This window comes from Myotis nattereri, assembly GCF_964212035.1.
Source record: "Myotis nattereri genome assembly, chromosome: 19".
NCBI lineage: Eukaryota > Metazoa > Chordata > Mammalia > Chiroptera > Vespertilionidae > Myotis > Myotis nattereri.
The window spans coordinates 3,878,184-3,898,700 of record NC_138095.1 but is presented as its reverse complement, the minus strand read 5'-3'; the positions used below and the strand labels follow the sequence as shown (position 1 = coordinate 3,898,700).

General features: G+C 58.7%; 1 pseudogene across 1 annotated transcript; it reads left to right on the top strand.

Moving 5' to 3' along the window:
* Positions 1–9,526: 9,526 nt before the first annotated feature.
* Positions 9,527–10,400, top strand: LOC308535178 (large ribosomal subunit protein uL14m-like; annotated as a pseudogene). Its single transcript has one exon. The product of its transcript is annotated as a large ribosomal subunit protein uL14m-like (transcript).
* Positions 10,401–20,517: the final 10,117 nt, after the last annotated feature.

Here is a 20,517-nt window from a genome sequence, read left to right as displayed (position 1 = left end):
CAGGGCTTGGCCAAGGGTAACCTTTCATGCACAGGCGCTGAACGAATGGCTGAACCAATGAATCGGTTACTGTCAGATGAAGCCCTGAGGCCCAGAGAAGCCAAGTGCCCCGCACAAGGTCACACAGCAAGCGGGGAACGGAACTGGGGCAGCCGCCAAAAACACTCATGACCCCCCTGACCCCACCCTGCCCCTCTCTGCTTAGCAGCCTCCCACCTGCAGCCAGCCAGCCGCAGAGCCCCCACCCGAACGCGTTACTGCCCAGCCAGAGGCCCTCCTGGGAGGGCTGCTCATTCTGAAACCCGCTCTGCAAATCGGGCTGTTTATAAGCACAACGTCTTTTGTGATTTTTGTAATAAAAACGGGGGCGGGGGGAAATGTCGAAAGCCTCAGTGATTAGAATGCTTCGCACCGTCCCTGACGCGGGGGCTGATAAGACTCCTTATCTCGGAGGCACCCCTAGGAATAGGTCCCCTCCACCAGATAACGCCCCCAGTTGTCGATCTGCCCTTTCATAGCTGAGGATTTAGATAAAGGAAATGTGACAGGGGAGGGGAGAGAAGGGAAGGATTTTCCAGGTCCAAGGAGGAAGTGAGTCTGTGCCGCTCTGCTTGGCAGAACAATGCCTGGGAGAAGGGCATTAACGGCTGTCTTTATTTTTATTAAAAGAATGGGGAACTGGGGCCTTTGGCCCTGTCTGTCTTTTGTCATCTCCCCTGCCTGTCTGGCTGCAGGGGACTTTAGGGACCCCCCCCCCCCGCCCGCCCCTCCGCCGGTGGGAGGGGGCGACTCGAAATAGCAATACTCACCTGAGGACTGAGCACAGCAGGGGGCACGTCCTGAGCGCCCGGGGCCGCAGCCCGTGCCTCCCCTGTCACGCCTCACATCCCTCTGCCGGGCTCTGTTTTCAGCCCATTTTACAGATTAGGAAATGGCCACTGAGGGGAAGGGATCTGACAAGGCCCCACAGCTTCTAGGTGGCAGAGATGAGGTGTCAGTCCCCCAGAGCCTCACCCTGTACAGCCCCCCACATGCTAGTCGGCTGGGCAGGAAGGAGCAGAGGCAACGGCCTGCGGCTCCCCAATGCCCACATCTACTCTGGTTCTGCTCTAGGAGGCGAGAATCACAGCGAGGAAGGAGGTGAGAGGAGGAAGAGGCACTGACCCATCAACACTCACCGAGAACAGCTTGTGGGGCTTGCACTGGGCAGAGCAACCCTGAGATGAGGAAGCGTCGGCCCCGCCTCACCCATCCCTTCAGGCAGCAAACACTCCCTGAGCGTCTTTTGGGGGCCAGCCCTGTGCCACGCACACAAAGGGGTTCTAGATGCAACCCCTTGAGGGATGTCAAGTCTTGAGCTGGGATGAGACAGGAAGCGGGGAGAAGGAAAATCTATGTCCCGCAAACGGGAACATCCAACCAGAACTGGCTTCCCACTCCTCAATCCAGCCACTCAAAATGGATGTCCTGGCCTCTCCCTCGGCCTCCAGTGTCTCCCTGAGGCGGCAGGTGGGCACTGGCCCGGGTGCATCCTACAGAGCAGCAGTCTGCTGGGCTGGCCCTGGAGCGGCAGCATGTGAGTCTATGGAAGGTCAAGGGCTGTTCTTCCAGGCCCCATCCCCCCCCGCCCCCCCCCCCAGGTGCTGTCCACTATGGACTCTGTGGCTCCACTCAAGGCCTGAGACTGGCCGTGGCCTGGAGGGGAAGGCCATGCCAGGCCCTTCCCAGCATCCTGTGAGACTAGACATTGAGAGAGGAAGGCTGACCCCCGAGGCCTCAGAGCGGCACCTGCCAGGCAGCGGCCAACACCGGGGTTCTGAAGGCTGAGTGACCTTGAGGACCGCTCTCTCAGCACCTCTCTGAGCCTCCGTCTCCCTCACCAAATCTCACTGAGGAGTGGGCCAGCGGATGGCAAGAGGGCCTTCCAGCTTGGATACGGGTGTGTTACCGTTTGGTTTTCACACACAATCCAGCGCACTGGCTTCCATGCAAGACACAGGACTAGGTGCTCGGCCCATCGGCACACAAAGGAGGTTCTAGATGCAGTCCGTCCTCGAGGGATTCAGAATCCTGAGTGGGGACGAGACAGGAGCCGGAGAAACCCAGCAGGTCACGTTAAGGGCTGGATAGACTGTTAGGGCTCTGCGTTCCCCAAAAATATGCAAAGGAGGTGCCTGCGATTCCCAGGGCTTCACAACCTTTTAAAAATATACATATTTCTATTGATCTCAGGGGGGAAGGGAGAGGGAGAGAGAGAAACATCAGTGATGAGAGAGAATCATGGATCGGCTGCTTCCTGCATGCCCCCTACTGGGGATTGAGCCCGCAACCCGGGCATGTGCCCTGACCAGGAATCGAACTGTGACCTCGGTTCACAGGTAGACGCTCAACCACTGAGCCACACGGGCTGGGCCTCACAACCTTCAATGAAAGGGGGCAGGAATGCTCCACAGTTCCCACCTCCAGCCCCTTGCTGTACCTGAAGCCGCATTCTCCTCCACCCTGGCTTGGCACAGACCTGCCCACATGCAGGGGAGGATCTGAAGTGGTGGCAGGAGGCCCAGGCCCAGGCCCAGGGCGGTGAATAAGCACTGGGCTGGGAGCCTGGGACAGCGGGGGTCAGGTCCTGGCTGTGTGGCCCTGGTCGGTCCCCACTACCCTGAGCCAGGCCAGCATGTAGCCTCAAAAGGCACCGAGGGGCAGGATTTGCCTGCCCTTGGCTGGAACAGAAAGGTGGAGGGACCCTTGCCCAGGAGGCCACAGGGAAACTGAGTGAACAGCCAGTCCCTCCTCCGAACAGGAAGATGCACTGTCTGTCTCTTGCTCTCCTGTCTCCATCCCCGTCTCTCACTCCACCTGCCTCCCTGTCCTTCTCCTCCTTTCTTGCTGTCGCCTTTCCCGCTCCCTTCCTGACCCCGGTGCTCCTTACCCCTACCCCCCACTCTGTCGCTCAGCAAGGCAGCCAGAGGAGAAGCCCTCCCCCATCCCTGTTCCAAGCCCAGGGCCTTCCAGGGGACCCTGTTAATAATTAAATGTTAATCTAAAAAGCAATTTGAGCTGCAGCTAGGCAGATCTGGTTAGAGATTACATTAGCATGGAGGAGGCGAGGGTAATTTTCTGTAACCCCTCTCCTGATCTCCCAAGCCCGGAATCTTCAAGTCACACTGGCTCTGCTGATTAAAGTGGCGCAGGGCTTGGCTGTGGATAAGGGGCCTGTGAAAAGTGATTATTTCCCACTGCCATTTGGGCCACAGCACCAGACAGGGATTTTCACTCTATTTTAAAGGCTGGGGTGGAGGGGGGACAGTGCCCTCTTCAACTGGAGGCCGCATCTGCTGCCAACATTACTGCCGCATCCACCCCCACAGCCGGAGGTCTCTCTCAAATGCAAATCTGGCCACAGAGCACTCCTGGCTCCCCCTGGTCCCCGGACAGAAGCGCCAGCCTCTGGCCCAGGAGACACCCTCCATTGGGTCCTCACTCGCTGCTCCCAGCCCTGGGCGAGGCACCGGAGCCACAGATGCTGGTCGTTCTGGGCTGCAGGGGAGACCAAAGCTTGAACCAACAATCATGAGCTCTGGGTAGCAGGCAGCAGAGTCCGGAGGCGGCCTCCCTCAGGCACACCTCTCACCACCACCTGCCGGCCTTTGCCCTCACAATCCCTTCCGCTTGCAAGCCCTTTCCCGTCCCATCTCCTTGAAATTCTACTCTCCTTTCAAGTGAAGCCCAGGCCCCTCGAGGGCTTAATAAACGTCTGATGAATAATCGAAAGAATGGGGCCCGCGTGGCTCTCCCTGAATCTCCTCCGTGCATAGTAGGCCCTTAGGAAACCGGCTCCTGAAGGGAAGGGAAGGCGAGAGGCTGGCCCAGGGCGGCAGAGCAAGGCGGGGCCCAGGAAGTGTCCACTGGGACACAGAGCTGCCATCTGGGGTGGCTGTTTGTTCAGGCGCTTCAGCACCACGGCCAGCTCCCAGCCAAGTCCCCAGGAGAAAGGGGCGGGGCCGAGCCTGGGAGCCTAGTGACGTCAGTCGCCATGGGAACTAACCACGATGCAGCTGCCCTGGGCAGCACTCCAGCCTCAGGCGAGGACATGACAAATTAAGCAGCTACTGTGTGCTGGGGCCTGTGCTAGAAGCCGAGGCAGTGACAGGCCGACGGGGAAGGGAGGGGTCACAGGGGCAATTACAAGGCAGGATAACAAGCCATAATGCCCCCCCCCCTTTCCCAGGGGGTGTCAAGATGAAAGCAGTCCTCGTAAGGGCGCCAGACACCTGAACTTTATCTCTTCACTAAACCCCGGCTTTATCCCTTAATTCTGTGACCTCGGGCAAATCCCTCCATCTCTCTGAGCCTCAGTTTCCCCGTCTGATAAAGGAGTTAACTCCTTACCACGAATTAGTACAAATAAAGCGCCAGGTTCACAGTGGTAACTCCCTAGGTGGTAGCCATTGTTAAGGTTTATGATTCTCATCTACAGGTCGGGAGGAAGGAGACAGCCTAGAGAAGAAGGCAGGGGAGGGAGTCCCAAGCACAGGCAAGTGTGCGGAGACTTTAAGACACTGTTGTGTGTGGAGAACTTGAAGCAGCTGCTGGAGAAGATACCTTCTTGGTGAGCAATTGACAACGCCCGCTCTGAGCGAGGCCAGGCAGAGTCACCGGGACAGAGAGGACCAGCACAAGGACCCCCACCCTCAAGGTGAGGGGCAAGCCACCCCCTGTGGACAAGTGCTGGTCCAGGCAGGGAGCGGCTGAGAAGGTCTCGGTGTACGGGCGGGTGCGCAGGGAAGGTGGAGGGTGGGGAGGAAGGCAGGACAAGAAGGCCCCGAGGCTCTGAAATCAGGAGGTGAGGGAAGCAGGGGGCTGTTTTGGGGGTGGGGGCCGGATTCAGTCTAGCCAGCCCTCCAGCAGGTCATGTCAGTGACTCTCCAAGAGACCCCTGTTCCAACCATATGCCTCCCAGCTCCCATGGCCCCTGCACACACGCCCCCCTGCGGTGGCCAGGCTGAGCTTTTCCATGTGGGCTGACTGCCTTGTCCACTCGGAACTCCAGCACTGGCTTCCGTGGCATTTCCAGCAATGCCCTGCATGGCCCTCTCCCCGACCCCTCCCAGCACTGTCCCTCCCCGACCACCCTGCTCAGTGGCCCTCTAAGGGGCCGATTTACCCGGGGTCTGTGGTCTCATCCCAGGGCCTTTGCATCTGCACTTTTATTTCCACCTAAAAATTCTACAATAATGCTCTCCAATGAAAATTTAATACATTTTCTAGGACCCACAAGAGAAATCATTTTTAATCTATTTTATTTAACCCAGTATATCCAAGATAGTATCACTTCAACATGTAATCAATAGTCAGAAAGTACTAATACGATATTTTTCTTTTTTTCATATCAAGTCTTTGAAGTCTGGAGTGGATTTTCCCCTTACAGGGCATCCCAGTTCAGACTGGGTAGCACTAACTCTGTGTGTCAGCTCCATCTCCTCGTTCACGCCTCAACTCAAACATCACCTCCTCCAAGAGGCCGTCCTCCATCACCCTGGCCACTATCCCATCACCGCTGTAGTTCCTTCACGGTCATCACCGCTGTGAAATTATCTTATTGCTGAGTGACTTAGCCTCTATCTCTACTGCACATCCTCTCCTGTGTTTGAACACTGGGGCGCACAGTAGGTGCTCAGGGTGGGCAGTTGGCAGAGGAGGGGGACAGAGGTGGCAGCCCAGGGCCCTTGTCAACCCACCTCATTCCAAATTCTACCCTTAGTAATGAGATGCAGAGAACAGTGTGCCCGTGTGTGTGTGTACACACGTGCGTGGGGGACGTACACACACAGAGACACATGCATACACATCAAGATCCCCACCCCTCCCCCATTTGTAAGAGCGGAACCAGGAGAGGGGCCTCTTTTCAGAATCAGCCTGGCGCAGAAAAACGGCTGTGACAGCACAAAGCCGAGATTGAATCGGCGACGGGCCGACTGCCTGGTGACGGTTACAAATGATCTGATGTGGAAAAGACAGGATCAGATGTGTGCGGAACAACGGCGGCTCGGAGCCCCCCTGCCAGACAATGGCTCCTGGCAGGCAGGTGGCTCCCGGAAGCTCAGGCCAGAACATGCCGACGGAGCACGGAGCAGGCCCTTCCTCGGGGTCAGGCCCGGGGCCAGGCCATGTCCATCAGCAACGCACACACGTGAGCCCTGCGTGACCGGGAGGGTCATTTATGCCAGGCGAAGTCAGACCCTCCCTGGAGGCCCGACACCTGGGAAGAACGCCCCCATCATGAGACCAAGTGCTCAGCTCTGGGCAGTCGGGTGACGGTTTAATTTTTCTGCATCGGACTTGTCATTTCCAAAGACTAAAGGCTGTTACTTCTGTCATGGTTACCTTCCCCCTCCTTCGTGGACCCGGCCAGCCCCTAGCTTTTGCTCTCTGAGCCTCAGGAGGGCGGGCAGGAGGGAGCCACGCCCCCTGCCACTCACCGCTCCAGGATGGCCACTGGAACTGGCTCCTCCCCTACCCCCAAGGGGTGGAGCGGGGTTTGAACCTCTGAGTGTGCAATTCCCGGGCTCTCAGCCAACTCCTACTGAACGTCATCTTCCCGCGACCCTCTCCACAGCCCTGTCTGAGGAGGCTGAGTCCAGAGAGACTGTGCAGCTTGCCCAGGGGAACAGCAGTGACGCGGCCTCACAGGCCCAACTCCAGTCCCTTTCTGCTCCGAGGCCAGGCACACGGCATATGCTCAGTAGGTCCCCACTCCGTGACAGTCTCCTCTCCTCTCCGGTCATCTGCCTTGGGGTCTCTTCCCCCCATTTCACTGCACAGTTTACCAGCTCAACCCAACAAACCCCTCTACACATCTGGGACACTGGGACCCCAGAGAACCGAGTGGGTGTTGGTCAACACAGTGGTGCACGGGCAGAGGGACAGGGCTGGCAGTAAGCGGGCAAAAGCCTCCTCGGAGGCCCACTGTCACATGCCGCCCCACCCCCTCGCGTCCAGAAGCTTCTGAGGGGAGGAAGGCCCCCTGGGACGTCTGGGCTGCTTCATCCAGCGGCAACTGCATCCTGCACACCATGTCTCAGCCCGGAGCTCACCTGAGAGGCGCGGGGCAGCAGAGGCTCCCAGAGGACAGGGTTTGCCCGAGGCCACGTGCTGGGGCTGGATGTGGAGGCAGGTCAGTGGGACTCAAGTCTGGGGCAGGCCATGCCGAGGGAAGGCTGGGATTCCAGGGAGCACCCCATGTCCTAAAGGACCGGCCGACCCTGAGGTGGGCATTGGGTCAACTCCCCCCTGGCCCTGAGGGATCCGCATGACCGTAGACCAAGAGGCTGATGCCAATGAAGTTAGCTCTGCCAGCCCCACCAGCACGGCATCCTACCACTGGGCCTCACTCTCCAGGTCCTCGTGCACTGCCTGCCTCAGCCTCTGACCGCAGCATCCAGAAAGGGCTTGTCCAAGGCCATGGCTAAAGCACAAACCCAGAACTACCGTGTTCCAAACTGGCTCTGCCACTCAATAGCAGGACTCTCTCTCAAGTCACTGAGTCCCTTGGGGCCTCAGTTTCTCCATCTGAAAAATGGGGCTAGAAACCACATCTTCCTTCCGCGGCCATGGTGACCACTAAGCCCGATGGTGCACACACTGAGTGTGATCACTCGCTCAGGGGCAGTGGCTGCTCTGTTGCCCTCTCAGCTCCTTAAAATCCACCATCCACTGTGCCAGCAATGTCCGTCGTCAGCTTTCACCAGAGACGATAAAAACTCGAGGTGGTAAACTGTGCAATGAAATGAGGGGGAACAGACCCCAAGGCTGATGGGCCAGAGGTGACAGCAAGGGATTTAGAGAGGTGAAGGGATGTGTCAGTGGCTGCTCAGAGTGGGAGGAAGGGACTAGGGGTGTCTGCAGCCCTGGCCTGAGGACCCTCGAGTTCCAAGGACTAAAACCAAACTCCTGGCACAGTTTAACCTACAACTCCCAGGGCCAAGCCCCCAAAACCGCAGGTGAGAGTGGGGAGGAGGGACGGCTCCATCGCCAGACCTTGCCTGAGCCCCTGCTGTGGGCCAGGCTGTGGGACCAGAGAAGGCTCAGACACAACAGAGATGACCAGGCACACGCTGCCCAACCACCCGACCCTGGGTCAGGAGGAGCTTCGAAGAAGCCCAGAGAAGGGGCATCACTCCCAGGAGGAGCAGCCTTCCGGAAGAGGGAGACTCTGAGCCCCGCAGCTGGATGCTCCTGGGGCCAAGGGTAGCACCTGACACGGCGCTGAAGGCACCCAGCGGGGCTCAAGGAATCTGGTGAGCAAGTCTTTTAGGGCCAACTGAGCAGTGTGTGTGTGGGCGGGGGGTGGGGGGGGTGAGGGCAGCCCCCTGGAGGGACCGCACCCCATGCGTAGCCACCACATGTAGTACATCGCAGTGGTTCACCCCTGAATTCTCCTGCCTCCCTGAGGTAGGGACTGTTATTATCCCAATCTTCCAGGAGGGGAAACTGAGGCACAGAGGAGCAGCCGCTTGCCCAAGGCCATCCAGGGAGGGACTGATATATCAGGCATGTGACACAAAGCCATTGGGCTGTGATCATGACCAGCCACCCACAGCCCTCCGGTGGGAGAGCAGGCAGGGCAGGGTGGAGGCGCGAGAGGAGAACGGACACGGGCTGGAAACCCCAGCTCTTCCACACGCCAGCTGTGCAGCCTTGGGCAGGTCAATTAACCTCTCTGTGCTTCAGTTTCCCATCCGAAGAAAGGGATTCAGATCAATGAGGTTGAATTTTGGCACATGATGAACTTTATGTGTTTCTTAAATGTAATCGAGTTGCTAGGCCTCGTGCACATTTTGGCCTCGGGCAGTGGGCACAGCCTGGCATACCTAGCCCAGCCCTGCCAGGTGGGTGCCAGGCGTGGAGGGGGAGGGTGGCAGCGGTGTCTTGAGCCTTCCGGGGCACGTGCCAGCATGTGCGTGCTCACGGCTGTGTGTGTTGCTGCAGCAGCTTCTATGCAAACATGTTAATTTGTTTTCATTTTGTGCGTTTTTTCCCTCACAGGATAATTGGGTGAGTTTGAAGTCTTGGCGAGGCTGCTGATTATAGCTATTTGGGTGGTGCCCTTGTGGGGCTCAGGCCCTGCCTCCTGCCTCTGGTGGTGAAGGCGGCGTCTGGGGGTGCCTTGAGGGGTGTGTGGAGCTGCCTCTGGGTTCTGGGGGCGCTTGCTGGCTGGGGATGGGGAAGGTGAGACGTCCTGGGACTCCCATCATACCCTCCACCCAGACAGCACCACATCTCTGAAGGGTGCGAACCCCACAAACACCTGCTCTGTGTGCCCTGTTTGCTGCAGTAACATATAAATAAAAAAAATTGTGACCTGGTTGCCAATACTGAAAAGAAAAAATTCACGCAGGGCGCGCGCACACTGGGAACGGGGCCGCCCAGCCGAGCCGGGCGCAGGCGCAGGGAGCGGCCGCGTGGGGTGCGGGGGGGGGGGGGGGGGGGGGGGGGAGGCGGCGCTTGGCCGGAGGGGCCCGGGGCCCGTGGCGGGATATTCCGGGGCGGCGAGAGCGGATCTGCCCTCTTGGGATCCCATGGCTTTCTTTCCTGGGCTGAGGGGCCCTTTCACCCACATCAGCAGAGCCCTCAGCCAGCGCTGTTTCAGCACCACCGGGACCCTGGGTGCAATTCAGAAGATGACGCGGGTGCGTGTGGTGGACAACAGTGCCCTGGGGAACACCCCGTACCATCGTCCTCCTCGCTGCATCCACGTGTACACCAAGAATGGGGTGGGCAAGGTGGGCGACCGGATACTGCTGGCCATCAAGGGACAGAAGAAGGCGCTCATTGTGGGGCACCGCATGCCTGGTCCTCGGATGACCCCCAGGTTCGACTCCAATAACGTGGTCCTCATTGAGGACAACGGGAAGCCGGTGGGGACCCGCATTAAGACACCCATCCCCACCACATTAAGACACCCATCCCCACCAGCCTGCGCCGGAGGGAAGGCGAGTTTTCCAAGGTGCTGGCCATTGCTCAGAACTGTGTGTGAGCAGAGCCCAGCCGCCGCGGCCGTGGGGCTCCTGAAGGAGCAGTTCCGATAACCGCGCCCTTGCTGGCGGGGGGTTTGAGGCCCCGTGGCTGGGGAACAGTGACATATTTTTAATAAAAAAAAAAATAAAAAAAAAATTCCACCAAAAATTCTCACCGTCTGGTCTCTCCTGAACACAGATGAAAACTGGCCGCCGTGGAACCACTGAGTCCACATCCCCACGAGCCAAGTGGCCGCCGCGGTGTCCACCGTGCCACCTGGTGGGCCCGTGGGCACCTGCGGTTTCTGCCTTGGAGAGGGCCTGCTCCGGCCGAGGCTCCGCCCTCAGAGGCTGGGCGGCTCAGCCAGTGCTGCCTCCCCGAGTCTCCGGTCCCACCTGTCCCCCTGCCTCGCCTCGGGAGGGTGAGGTGGCCGAGTTTTCAGGAGCACAGACGGGGCTCGGAAGTGTTCGCTCCCTTCTTAGAGCAGGAGCCAGGGGGGGAGCGTCCTGCTCCTCGGCTGCCCTGCACTTGACCCCATTCCGGGACATGCAGCCTTGTCAACGGTCTGTTTGTATCTCATTCTCCCACTAGGTGGAGACTAGGTCCCAGAAGGCCAGGGCTGTATCTCTGTTTCAGACTTCATTGAAGGCCTACTATGTGCCATACTAAAGAGCTGGAAGAGAGATGAAAAGGATTGGGGCTCTGGTAGCAGCGAGCAGGGTACAAGACTCCAAGCCTTAATGAACCAGGGGGTATTTAGGGAAGAGGCCAGTCGGAGTTACCTGGAGAGAAGGTGTGTGCGCACGCAGGAAAGCAGGGGGAGGGGTTAGGGCGCTCCTGGTGAAAGGCCCAGTGGAGGGCACGGCCGGCAGGCCGGTGACGGTGAGCTGGTCCCAGGAGGCTGCAAAATGCCGTGGGAAGCCAAACGGCCTCAGGGGCTTCCGGTGGTGGTTCTGGGCGTCCCACCGCGCCGGGATCACACAGGGACTTGGTCAGTGTCTGCAGTGGACAGCTGCCCAGTGGGCCTGTGGGAGCCAGGAAAAGACTAAGCGCGGGGCTTCCAGGACGCTACCTCCCCTGGTCTGTGGCTCCATGGGACCCTGGGATCCTTGACCAGTCACTTAAGTTATCTGAGCCTCAGTCTGTGAACCTGTAAAATGGGGCTGAAGGAGGGACCCAAAGAGATAACCCGCTGCCACGTGCTGATGCTCCTGAGTTACCCCACACCCCTGTCACCGCCCACTGCTTCAGCTCGCCCGCTCACCTCTCCCAGGACGTATTAGGGATGCGGGAAACCCAGGCCACGCTTGTGCCGGCTGACTGCGCGTAGTAGGCACTGTGCTCAGCTTTACCTGGGCCCCACACCCCCCAAGCCTGGAGTCTGTTTCATTCCCATTTTCTCTGAGCCTCAGCGTCTTCATCTGTCACATGTGGCTACTGCCCTTTACCTGCAGGGTTGGCGGAGTATTTGGCCCAGTGGTGGCACATAGTATGCCCACAGCAAACGTGATAAATGGCTGCCAGTAGCTCCATAGGAGCCAGAGGCCCCAGGAAATGAGAGGAAGGCAAATAATGGCGGCAGGAGGTGGCAGGGAGACGACGACAGGCTCCTGGCCAGCCCCCGGGTGGCAACAGGCCTCTGTGGAGAGCTCAGACCTCCCCGGTCGCACAGGGTGGCAGCTGGCAGCAGCCCTTCCCCCACTGAGCACCACACAAAGGGGCCTCTATTCCTGGCTCTGAGCATTATCCCTGGCCGCTTGGCTGCACTGCCCTCTCCCCACCCTGGTGGCTGCCCCGCCTGGCCCGAGCCTGCACAAAGGCTGGTGTGTCCCTGCAGAGCCAGCCCGGCCTCAGAAGACCCGTCCACAGGGAGCCAGAGAGCTCAAAAGGGTCTTGGGAGGGTTCGTAGTGTGTGGCAAGGCCACATCCAGGCCACGCTGGGGAGTGGGCTGGGAAGGCATGAGAAAGACTTCAGAGTAGATGAAGTTGGACATGCGTCTGACTCCAGCTTCCCCCCTTTCTAGCTGTGTAACCTCAGGTCAGTTTGGACCTGTCTTCTCATCCCTGCAGTGGAGACAATGATAAGAACAGGCCCACCTTCCTGGGATGCTGAGGGTTCAGTTAGGTGATGAGGAGCCTGGCATACAGTTAGCACCCAGCACCTTGGGGCCAGATCAGAGGCACCTGGGGGAGGGGGGGCGGGCAGGAGTGTCTGAGGATTTGGCTAGGTATGCTCTCAGCCCCTCCCTCCTTAGCCCTACCCTGAGACCTGAGGGGCACAGTCCCTTGGGGAGGGAGGGGGAAGGACACCCCTTGTAGAGCCCTCCACCCTCCACTCTCCATCCAGCAAAGTCCATGTGTGTTGGTGCTGCCCCTCCGGCCAGGGCCTGAGCCGCCCACTGCCCCTGGCCTCTGCTGGCAGTGGGATGACAATAGCTACTGTTCATGAAACACCTACTGTGTGCTGCGACTTTTAGCTCCCTCATCTCCTTTCAACCTATGGCTACCCTGCCTGGGAGGGAGGGCCTAGCAGGGTGGTAGAATGGTTATGGGCTCTGGAGTCCAGCAACTCAGGTGCAAATCCCAGCTCTACCGCTTCCAGCAGTGGGATTCCAGGCCTCACGCTCCTGTTGGTCCTCGAAGAGTCTGTGCAACAGCCACATGAGAAAAGACTTGATGCCCAGCCCAGAGCCCGGCCCCAGCTAGTACTCACAGACGGGAAACAGGCCCAGCTGGCAAGCGGGCAGTGCCTGGCGTGCAGGAGGCGGCAATAAACCCGACGGCTCATTCTAGGAGGTGGACCAGGGGCCTGAAGCCAGGTCTAAGGGACTGAGTCCCTCTTTCCTCCTTCAGGGTTTTGCAAACATTTTAGCAGATGGCTCGTTTCACAGACATCCTCAGCTCCGTGGGCCACGTGGCTGGGATGCGGGGGGTTGGGTGAGGGGGGGGGAAGGTAGGAGACTCAGCCCTGGAGGCTGACCCATCTCCCTGCTGACCCCCAGAACTGCACCCTGCCACACAGAGTCCCCCTCTCTCCCTCATGGGCTCAGGGCGGCCAAGTGAGCAGCGGAATACCAAGTAATTAAGTCAGCGCACCATCCGGGCGCCGCGAACACGGCGGAGCTTCCCTTTTATGTTTATAGCAATTGTATGAAAATGTGCAACATGAAGCCGCACCAGCTGACAAACGAGACGAAACAGACAGGATTCCAGGCCGGCTTTTCCGGGCCTGATTGGCATTAATTGTGAGCGTTTACAAAGCAGAGCTCGGCGCCTGACATTTGCTTCAAGCGAACGTTTCCTTCTAATAGTTTTAATGATTACAACGGGAGCTGGTGATCACTGGCAGGCGGGGACGGGCTGCCTGGGGCCTGGCCTGGGCTGGGCTCCTGCCAGGGGCCTGGCCAGCCTGTGCTTGCCTGGGTCCCAGGGGTCCCCCTTTCTCCTGCTACCTGTTGTGGGAGGGTTGTGCCAAGAACCAGGCCTTGGGGCCGTGGGCATGGGGCCCTAGCATAGGGCCTGGCTGCTGGCACACACTGAGCTGCTGGCTTGTGACGTTGATAGGGAAACCCACAGCACAGTGATCCCAGGCACAGCTCTGGGAGGGAGGGAGGCAGGCAGGGAGGGAGGGGAGAGCAGCGGACTCAGCTGGCCTGGGTCTGAGGCTGGAGGGCCTGTTTCCTTATCTTGTCATTGGGGTAGGAAGGACCACAGACCTGGCTACTATCTCCCTGCTGTGTGACTGTGGCCCCATCCCTTCCCCACTGGGCTCACCTTCCTCACCCATAAGAAGGGGCAGGGACTTGGTCAGCTGGAGTCGCAGGGATCAGGGTTCCAGTCCCAGCTCGGCCGCTTTCCAGCTGCATGGCCTTGGGAGAGTCTCCTGATCTCTGAGAGCCGCAGTTTTCCTCATCAGGAGAATGGAGTTCATAACCCCCAGGCTGCCCAGTGGGTTCCAGACTTCAATAGAAAGGGTGTAAAAACCCTGCATTTCTGGCAAGCCAAGAGCCTATGCCTCATTCCCGCCCTGGAGCCCTCCAAATACCTCACTCATGCATGCATTCATTCATTCACTCACTCACTCATTCATTCATTCATTCAGTAAACATCAAGTGTCCTGATTAGGATGCTGGGAAGACATCAGTGAACAAAGCAAAGACCCTCTCTTGGGGAAGAGAAATGAGACCTTCACACGCAGTATCCTATCAACTTATCCCCATTTTACAAAAGAAACTGAGGCACAGAGAGGGAGAAACAACAGTCTGAAGTTGCTGGGATGAGGTGCCTGGCAATGGAACCCCGGCAGGCTGCCTCAGAGGTGAATCCTTCCAGAACGCTGACGACCAGCCCCTCAGGCCTCGGGTGGAAGCCCTTTCTCAGGGCCGGAGGAGGGCTCACCCTTGGGTGAGGCTCATCTTGGGAGCCAGGCACCGTGGCAGGAGGGACCACCGGGAAGAGGGAGACTGTGAGCTTGGGCAGCCCCAGGGGGATTGACCAGCCTCCTTACGCCTCTCTGAAGCAGGTAGGGAAATCAAGGCAGCCACTGACTACCTCCTGGGGCCCACTTCCTGGGCTAGAAATGGTAGAGAAGGTGCCTCGTCTGTGGGACCCACAGCACACTCATTCTCAAATTTCCATCAACTTTGTGTGATGTTGCTCTAGCCCAGTGGTCGGCAAACTCATTAGTCAACAGAGTCAAATAGCAACACTACAACGATTGAAATTTCTTTTGAGAGCCAAATTTTTTAAACTTAAACTATATAGGTAGGTACATTGTTATTAACTTAATTAGGGTACTCCTAAGCTGGCCTTTGCTAAAAAAGTCCTCAGTCTGATTGAGGTACGTTCGCTGAGGTCGACCCCTTCCAACTCTCCCATCCACACTTGTCCTGTATACTTGTTACAGATAGACGAGTGTGGATGGGAGAGTGGGAAGGGGTCGACCTCAGTGAACGTACCTCAAAACAATGTACCTCCCCCGCGCTGAATGCATACCCTGGGGCCCGCCTGCACCGCGTCTCCCGTCGCCCACCCGACCGACACCCCCCACTTCTTCTAACGCCACTTCTTCAAAATAGACTCGCCCAGGCCGAAAACCAACTTCTGTGCATGGGCCACGAAGTTTCAATCGCACTGTACGTGCGCGCCCGCACGTGGTATTTTGTGGAAGAGCCACACTCAAGGGGCCAAAGAGCCACGTGTGGCTCATGAGCCGCGGTTTGCTGACCCCTGCTCTAGCCAGTTTGGTTCAGTGGATAGAGCGTCGGCCTGTGGACTGAAAGGTCCTAGGTTCGATTCTGGTCAAGGGCGCGTACCTAAGTTGCAGGCTTCTCCCTGGCCCAGGCCCTGGTCGGGGCATGTGCAGGAGGTAACCAGTGGATGTGTTTCTCTCACATCGATGTTTCTCTCTTTCCCGCTCTCTCCCATTCTCTCTAAGAAAAATGGAAAAATCTCTTCGGGTGAGGATTAAAACAACAACACAACACAACCTCGTGCGGTGCCCACGCCGTGCCAAGTTCTGCTCTAGAGGCCACACGCACAGCACCGGCGAGGCGGCTGGGAAGGGCAGCAAGCACGCGAACAGCTGCAGCTGTGCCAAGGCCCGAGCCGAGCGAGCCCAGTGGGTACAGGAACCGCTGGCAGTTGGCTGAGGCCATCGCCTCCCCTCAGCAGGCAGGCTCCATGGGGCTCCTCACCCCTGCCCCACCTGGGCCCCTGAGTTTGCCAGCCCGCCCTACAGGGAGGACCTGGGACAGGTCCCAGCTCTGTGCTTGGCTACAGCCAGAAAACCCTTGGCAACTGTTTCCTTTGGAATCAGCTTCGGGGGGCGGGGCAAGGAGAAAAAATTTTAATGCGGATTTTTTTTCCCCTTTTGCATATGGTGGCACAGATGGGCCCATGATCCATAAAAACTGTTTGCAATTAAACTCCCACTTTGCATGGCTGGATCTGTCAGTCGTCTGAACCACGAGCGCCGGGCTCCGCACTGACAGGGAGGCGGGACGTGAGGCAGGGCGGGGCCAGGTGCCCCAGGATGGGCCGAGGCCCAGGAACCTGCTCTGGGCTTGGGGCCCGGCGGTTGGGGTGTCATGCCAGCCATGCCAGCTACCTCTCTGGGCATCCCCTAGCCCTCGCCAGGAGTCGGAGTGAGGCCAGGCAGCCGGGGTGGGGCTTGGCAGGGCTTCCCTGCCCAGCAGAGACTTGGCCAGTGCCGGGCGCCCTGGCTGGGGGGGTAATGACGGTGGACAGGGTGAGTTAATCACCACTCAGCCCCTGCCAGAGCCTGGGCCTGGGACCCGGGTGCAGGAGGGTGGTCGGGCCGGGCAAGCCATAACGGGGGCCGGCAGACAGGGAGCAAGTGGCAGGTTCCAGGCGGAGGGGCCAGACCCCTGGCCCAGGTGGCAGAGAGAATCTAGGGTGTGCCAAGAAGAGCTGCCAAGGGCTGGCTCCTTCTTCTCCCTGGGGAGTGGCCCTTCTGCCTCCTTGCAGCAGGTAGGGAGCTGGAGGCAGTTGTCGCCAGGGCCGGGGCCTCCCCTTTGCCGAGCCAATGGGCTCTCTGCGGTTGGGAGCCTTCTCAGAGGGGCCCACGCCCTTCCACTGGTTCTGGCCTCCAAAGGTCAGCCTGCCACCTCAGACGCGTGCTTGTTTGGGTTCACAATATACATCATTTGCCTTTGGGAAATCCTGAGGTCGCTAATAATTGTTCCCCCATGAAAAGAAATCGGGCCCCGAGCCTCCTTCCCCCCCCCCCCCCCCCGCCCTCCAAGCAGGGAAAGAAAGTCATAAAAATAGCTTGTTATCTCACCTACTGAGGCTCCGACTGGATGTTCCTGCTAATTGGGGATAACATCCTTGTCTTGTTCTCTCAGAAGCTAAATCAAGAAAGCGCCACTGCTACGAACTAATTATATCTCCGCTGCAGCCTGCAGCTTGTCTCTCCCTTTATTGAGTTAAAAAATGGTCATGAACCTTCATCTTTTATCCCCCAAAGCGCTGGGTCCAGGCTGCCTGCCAGGCGTGGCAGCACCGCGGGGGCACTTCTTAGAAAGTCTAGGAGGGTCTGGGGGGCAGGCAGCAGGGACGGGAGTGCTGGGAGGGAAGCCCCTGACCCGGGCTCCCTTCTCCAGCCCCAACCCCCAACCCGACGTTCAACTTTTCCTAGAAAGAGGGACGCTGGCCTCTCCTTGCAGCTGAGCCCACGGAGGTCAGGAGCATTTCAGTGCAGCAAGCATTAATTTATTCACTCAACAAACATCTCCTGGATGCCCACCTACTGTGTGCCAGGCACGGTTCTGGGCTAAAGCTTCCAGCTGACCTTGCCCTGCGTTGATGGAGACATTGAATAAATATCCTTAGACAGACTGGGTCGTTCACCTGCTCACAGAGCTGCCAGTTCCCTACTACGGAGGGGCCGAGTCCAAACGCCAAGACCAGCCCTGGCTCCCTCCCTCCCTTTCTCTCCACGTGCTGTCCACATCCAGCCACAACTACTCCCTCCGCCTAAACACGCTTGCCTGCCTCTGAGCTGCTCCTCATGCTGTTCCCTCCACCTCGTAGGTCCCTCTATTTTCCCAGAAGGCCCAACTCTGCCTGCCAGAAGCCAGCCAGCCTTTAATGAAACCTTCTCCAGAGAGGCTGCCCCGTCTGCCATGCTCAGCCCTGCTCCAGGCTGTGGAGCTGGAGACCTGGGTGTGCATGCCAGCTCAGCCACTCAGCAAGGGCATGACTACTCTTCTGGGCCACGCTGACCTCGGCGTCCTCATCTCTAAAATGGGGTGAGGGTTCTTCCTGTTGGGCTGACGGGTGCCGCAGGTGCTCTGCAGAACGACAAAGGAGAGGGTGGCCAAGGCGGACCTTGTTCTCAGGAGGAGCTCAAGCAACGCTGTTACTATCATTCGGACGGACAGCACCCGGAATATGCCCAGAGCACGCATACCGAGCAGGAGCTGGCTGCATGCAGGGGACTCAGGGCTCTGGGAGATGAAGAAAGGTGATGGGACGGCTCTCCCTCCACAGCTCTTGTGTCTGAAGGACCAACCATATCCTCAGAGAAGACCCTCCAGTACCCCTCGCCCTGGTGCCCTGGCCGCTAAGCCACAGGAGAAGGGCCAGGGGGAACCTGAGCTCTTCCAGGCCAGGCAGGCAAGCGGGCTTCGGCTCCTAGATGTGTGCTGCCTGCCCAGAGCCCTGGAAAGAACCCTGCTGATTGATTCATGCTGCCTGCCCAGAGCCCTGGACAGAAGCCAAGGTCAGGGGAAGGACTCAGCAGGGGAAGAGGGCAGCAATTGATTGGCGATGTCTGCCAAGGGCACAGCAGTGTAAAGCAAGCCAGACCTGCCATGGCTTTGCCATCCTTGACATTTTAGAGGACGCAGCTGAGGCCTGGCTGGCGTGGGGGATGACCTGCTCAAGGTCGTGTAGCTCATAAAGGCAACAGCTGGCCCAGAAGTGGATCCTCTCAGCCACTGTTCAAGGATTCTGGGTGGCAGCCCACCCAGCCCAGTGCCCTCACAGGCAGAGGACAGGCAAAGGCCTGAGTGGATAAGAAAGGGGATTCTGCTGACCTGCCACATGGCCCCAAGCTGTTGCTTCACCTCACGGAGCTTCAGTTTCTTCATTTGTACAGCAGGCAGGAAAACACCCGTCCCCAAACCACGTAAGGATGAAACGAGAGAACAGAATGCCAAAGCCAGAGGTCAGCCTTGCACAAAGCAGATGTCACCAGTGTCCTGTGATTTCCAATAATAGGCACAGGTGTTTAGACAGAAGCCCCAAAGCCTGCAATTGAAAATGCCTCCACCTCCGGGGAGCCCTCCCTGGCTCCCTCAGCGGGAAGTAATAACTCTCACCTCTGGTTTCCTAGCATCCTCTGAGACTGGGGCCCCACAGGGGCCGTATCTGCTGTGCCCCAGCTCCTGGCACAGGGCCTGCAGACTGTGAATTCCTGTGTTGTGGTGACGGACTCACTGCACTGTGATGATGTGTTGGAGGCCTTACCAGCTTTCAAGGCAACTGGGCTTATTCATCTTTGCATCCCCGGCACCTGGCAGGGAGTCTGGCACGAAGCACTGAATCTCTCTGAATGATCGGATGAATAAAGAGCAAAAATAGCAGTTCCTGTTTACTGCCCACTTGCTCTCCCTCACTGCCAAGCCTCGCAGCTGCCCTCCAAAGCCGACCCCGGCTCATCTGACAGATAATGAGGCTGAGGTTACTCAGATGCTCGGGGGAGGGCCAAGCCCCAAAGCCGGGCCTGGCGACTGAATTCGGCCGGGAGGCCCTGCTCCCTCTGCCTCCCCGGGGCCACGCTCAGACCTGGATCCTGTGGGGCAGCTGACCCTGCCTCGGCAGCAAATCGGTGGAGCAGACAGCTGGCGGCTGGCCCTCCCTCCTCCTCCAAGGCAGGCCCCTCCCCACAGACTCCGGGTCATTAAGTTTTGCATCATCAAGTCCCCATCCCCAGGCGCCTGTTCACAGCCAGCCTCGGCCTTCCCCCCTGACCTCGCAGGCCTTTGTCCCCCTTTGTCCCCCGTGCCCTCGGCACAATGGCAGGGGCTCCCAGGGCCCCAAGCAGCTGCTGTGGCTGGGATGCCGATTTGCTGTGGGGCCAGGAGGACTGGCTGGGGCCCGAGCCCTGCCCACCCCGCTCTGAAGGGCCCACCCGAGCGGTCCACACACTCTAACGCATTGCACCCACAAGCCTGTGAGAAAACTTGCCTGACTCCCTTGAACAGGCGAGGAAAGTGAGGCCCAGCGAGGTAAAGTGACTTGTCTGGAGGCCTAGAGCCGTGTTCCACCTCCATCCCGCTCCAGCCCCTGCACACCGTTTACCTCCACCCTCTTGTAAGCTTCCCTGCTCTTCTTGGTCATGCCCCTTGGTTCTCAAACTCCCTCTGCCAGTGACATCCCCATTCACTGCATGCCGGGCAGATCACCCAGTCTTTGGGTCCAGAGCGAACACCCCCTGTCAGGAAGCCCTCCGTGACCAGCCGTACCCTCCCCTCCAGCCCTGCTCAGGCTCTGCCATAAGGTGAGTTAGCTGCAGCCTCATCTTACTCCCGTGGAGTCTGTTTCCTTAGCGCTTTGCCACCTAGAGCGTGGCCAGCAGGGTGCCCTAGCCCAGGCTGATGACAGGTGTTTACAGAATGGAACTATGAGGGGGTGCTGGAACCCCACTTCTGCCCACCAATAGACCTCATACTCCCCCACTCTCTGGCTGTGTGATCTTGGGCGATGACATAATTCCTCTGTGCCCTGCTTCCTCCCCGGGGCAGCACCAGCATTTCTTGGGGCTACGATATGAACTCTGGGAGGTACCCGGCAGGTGACCTCTACCCGGGAATGATCACCATTAGTTCTGTCTACGCCCCACACCAGCGGCGACACAGGAATGTGGGGGTCAGAAAGACGCCGCTTCCAGCCTCAGCGGGTGTGTGACTCTGGGCAGGTGGCGCATTTCCCAGCGCCTCTACTTCCCCATCTCTGAAATGGCACTAACGC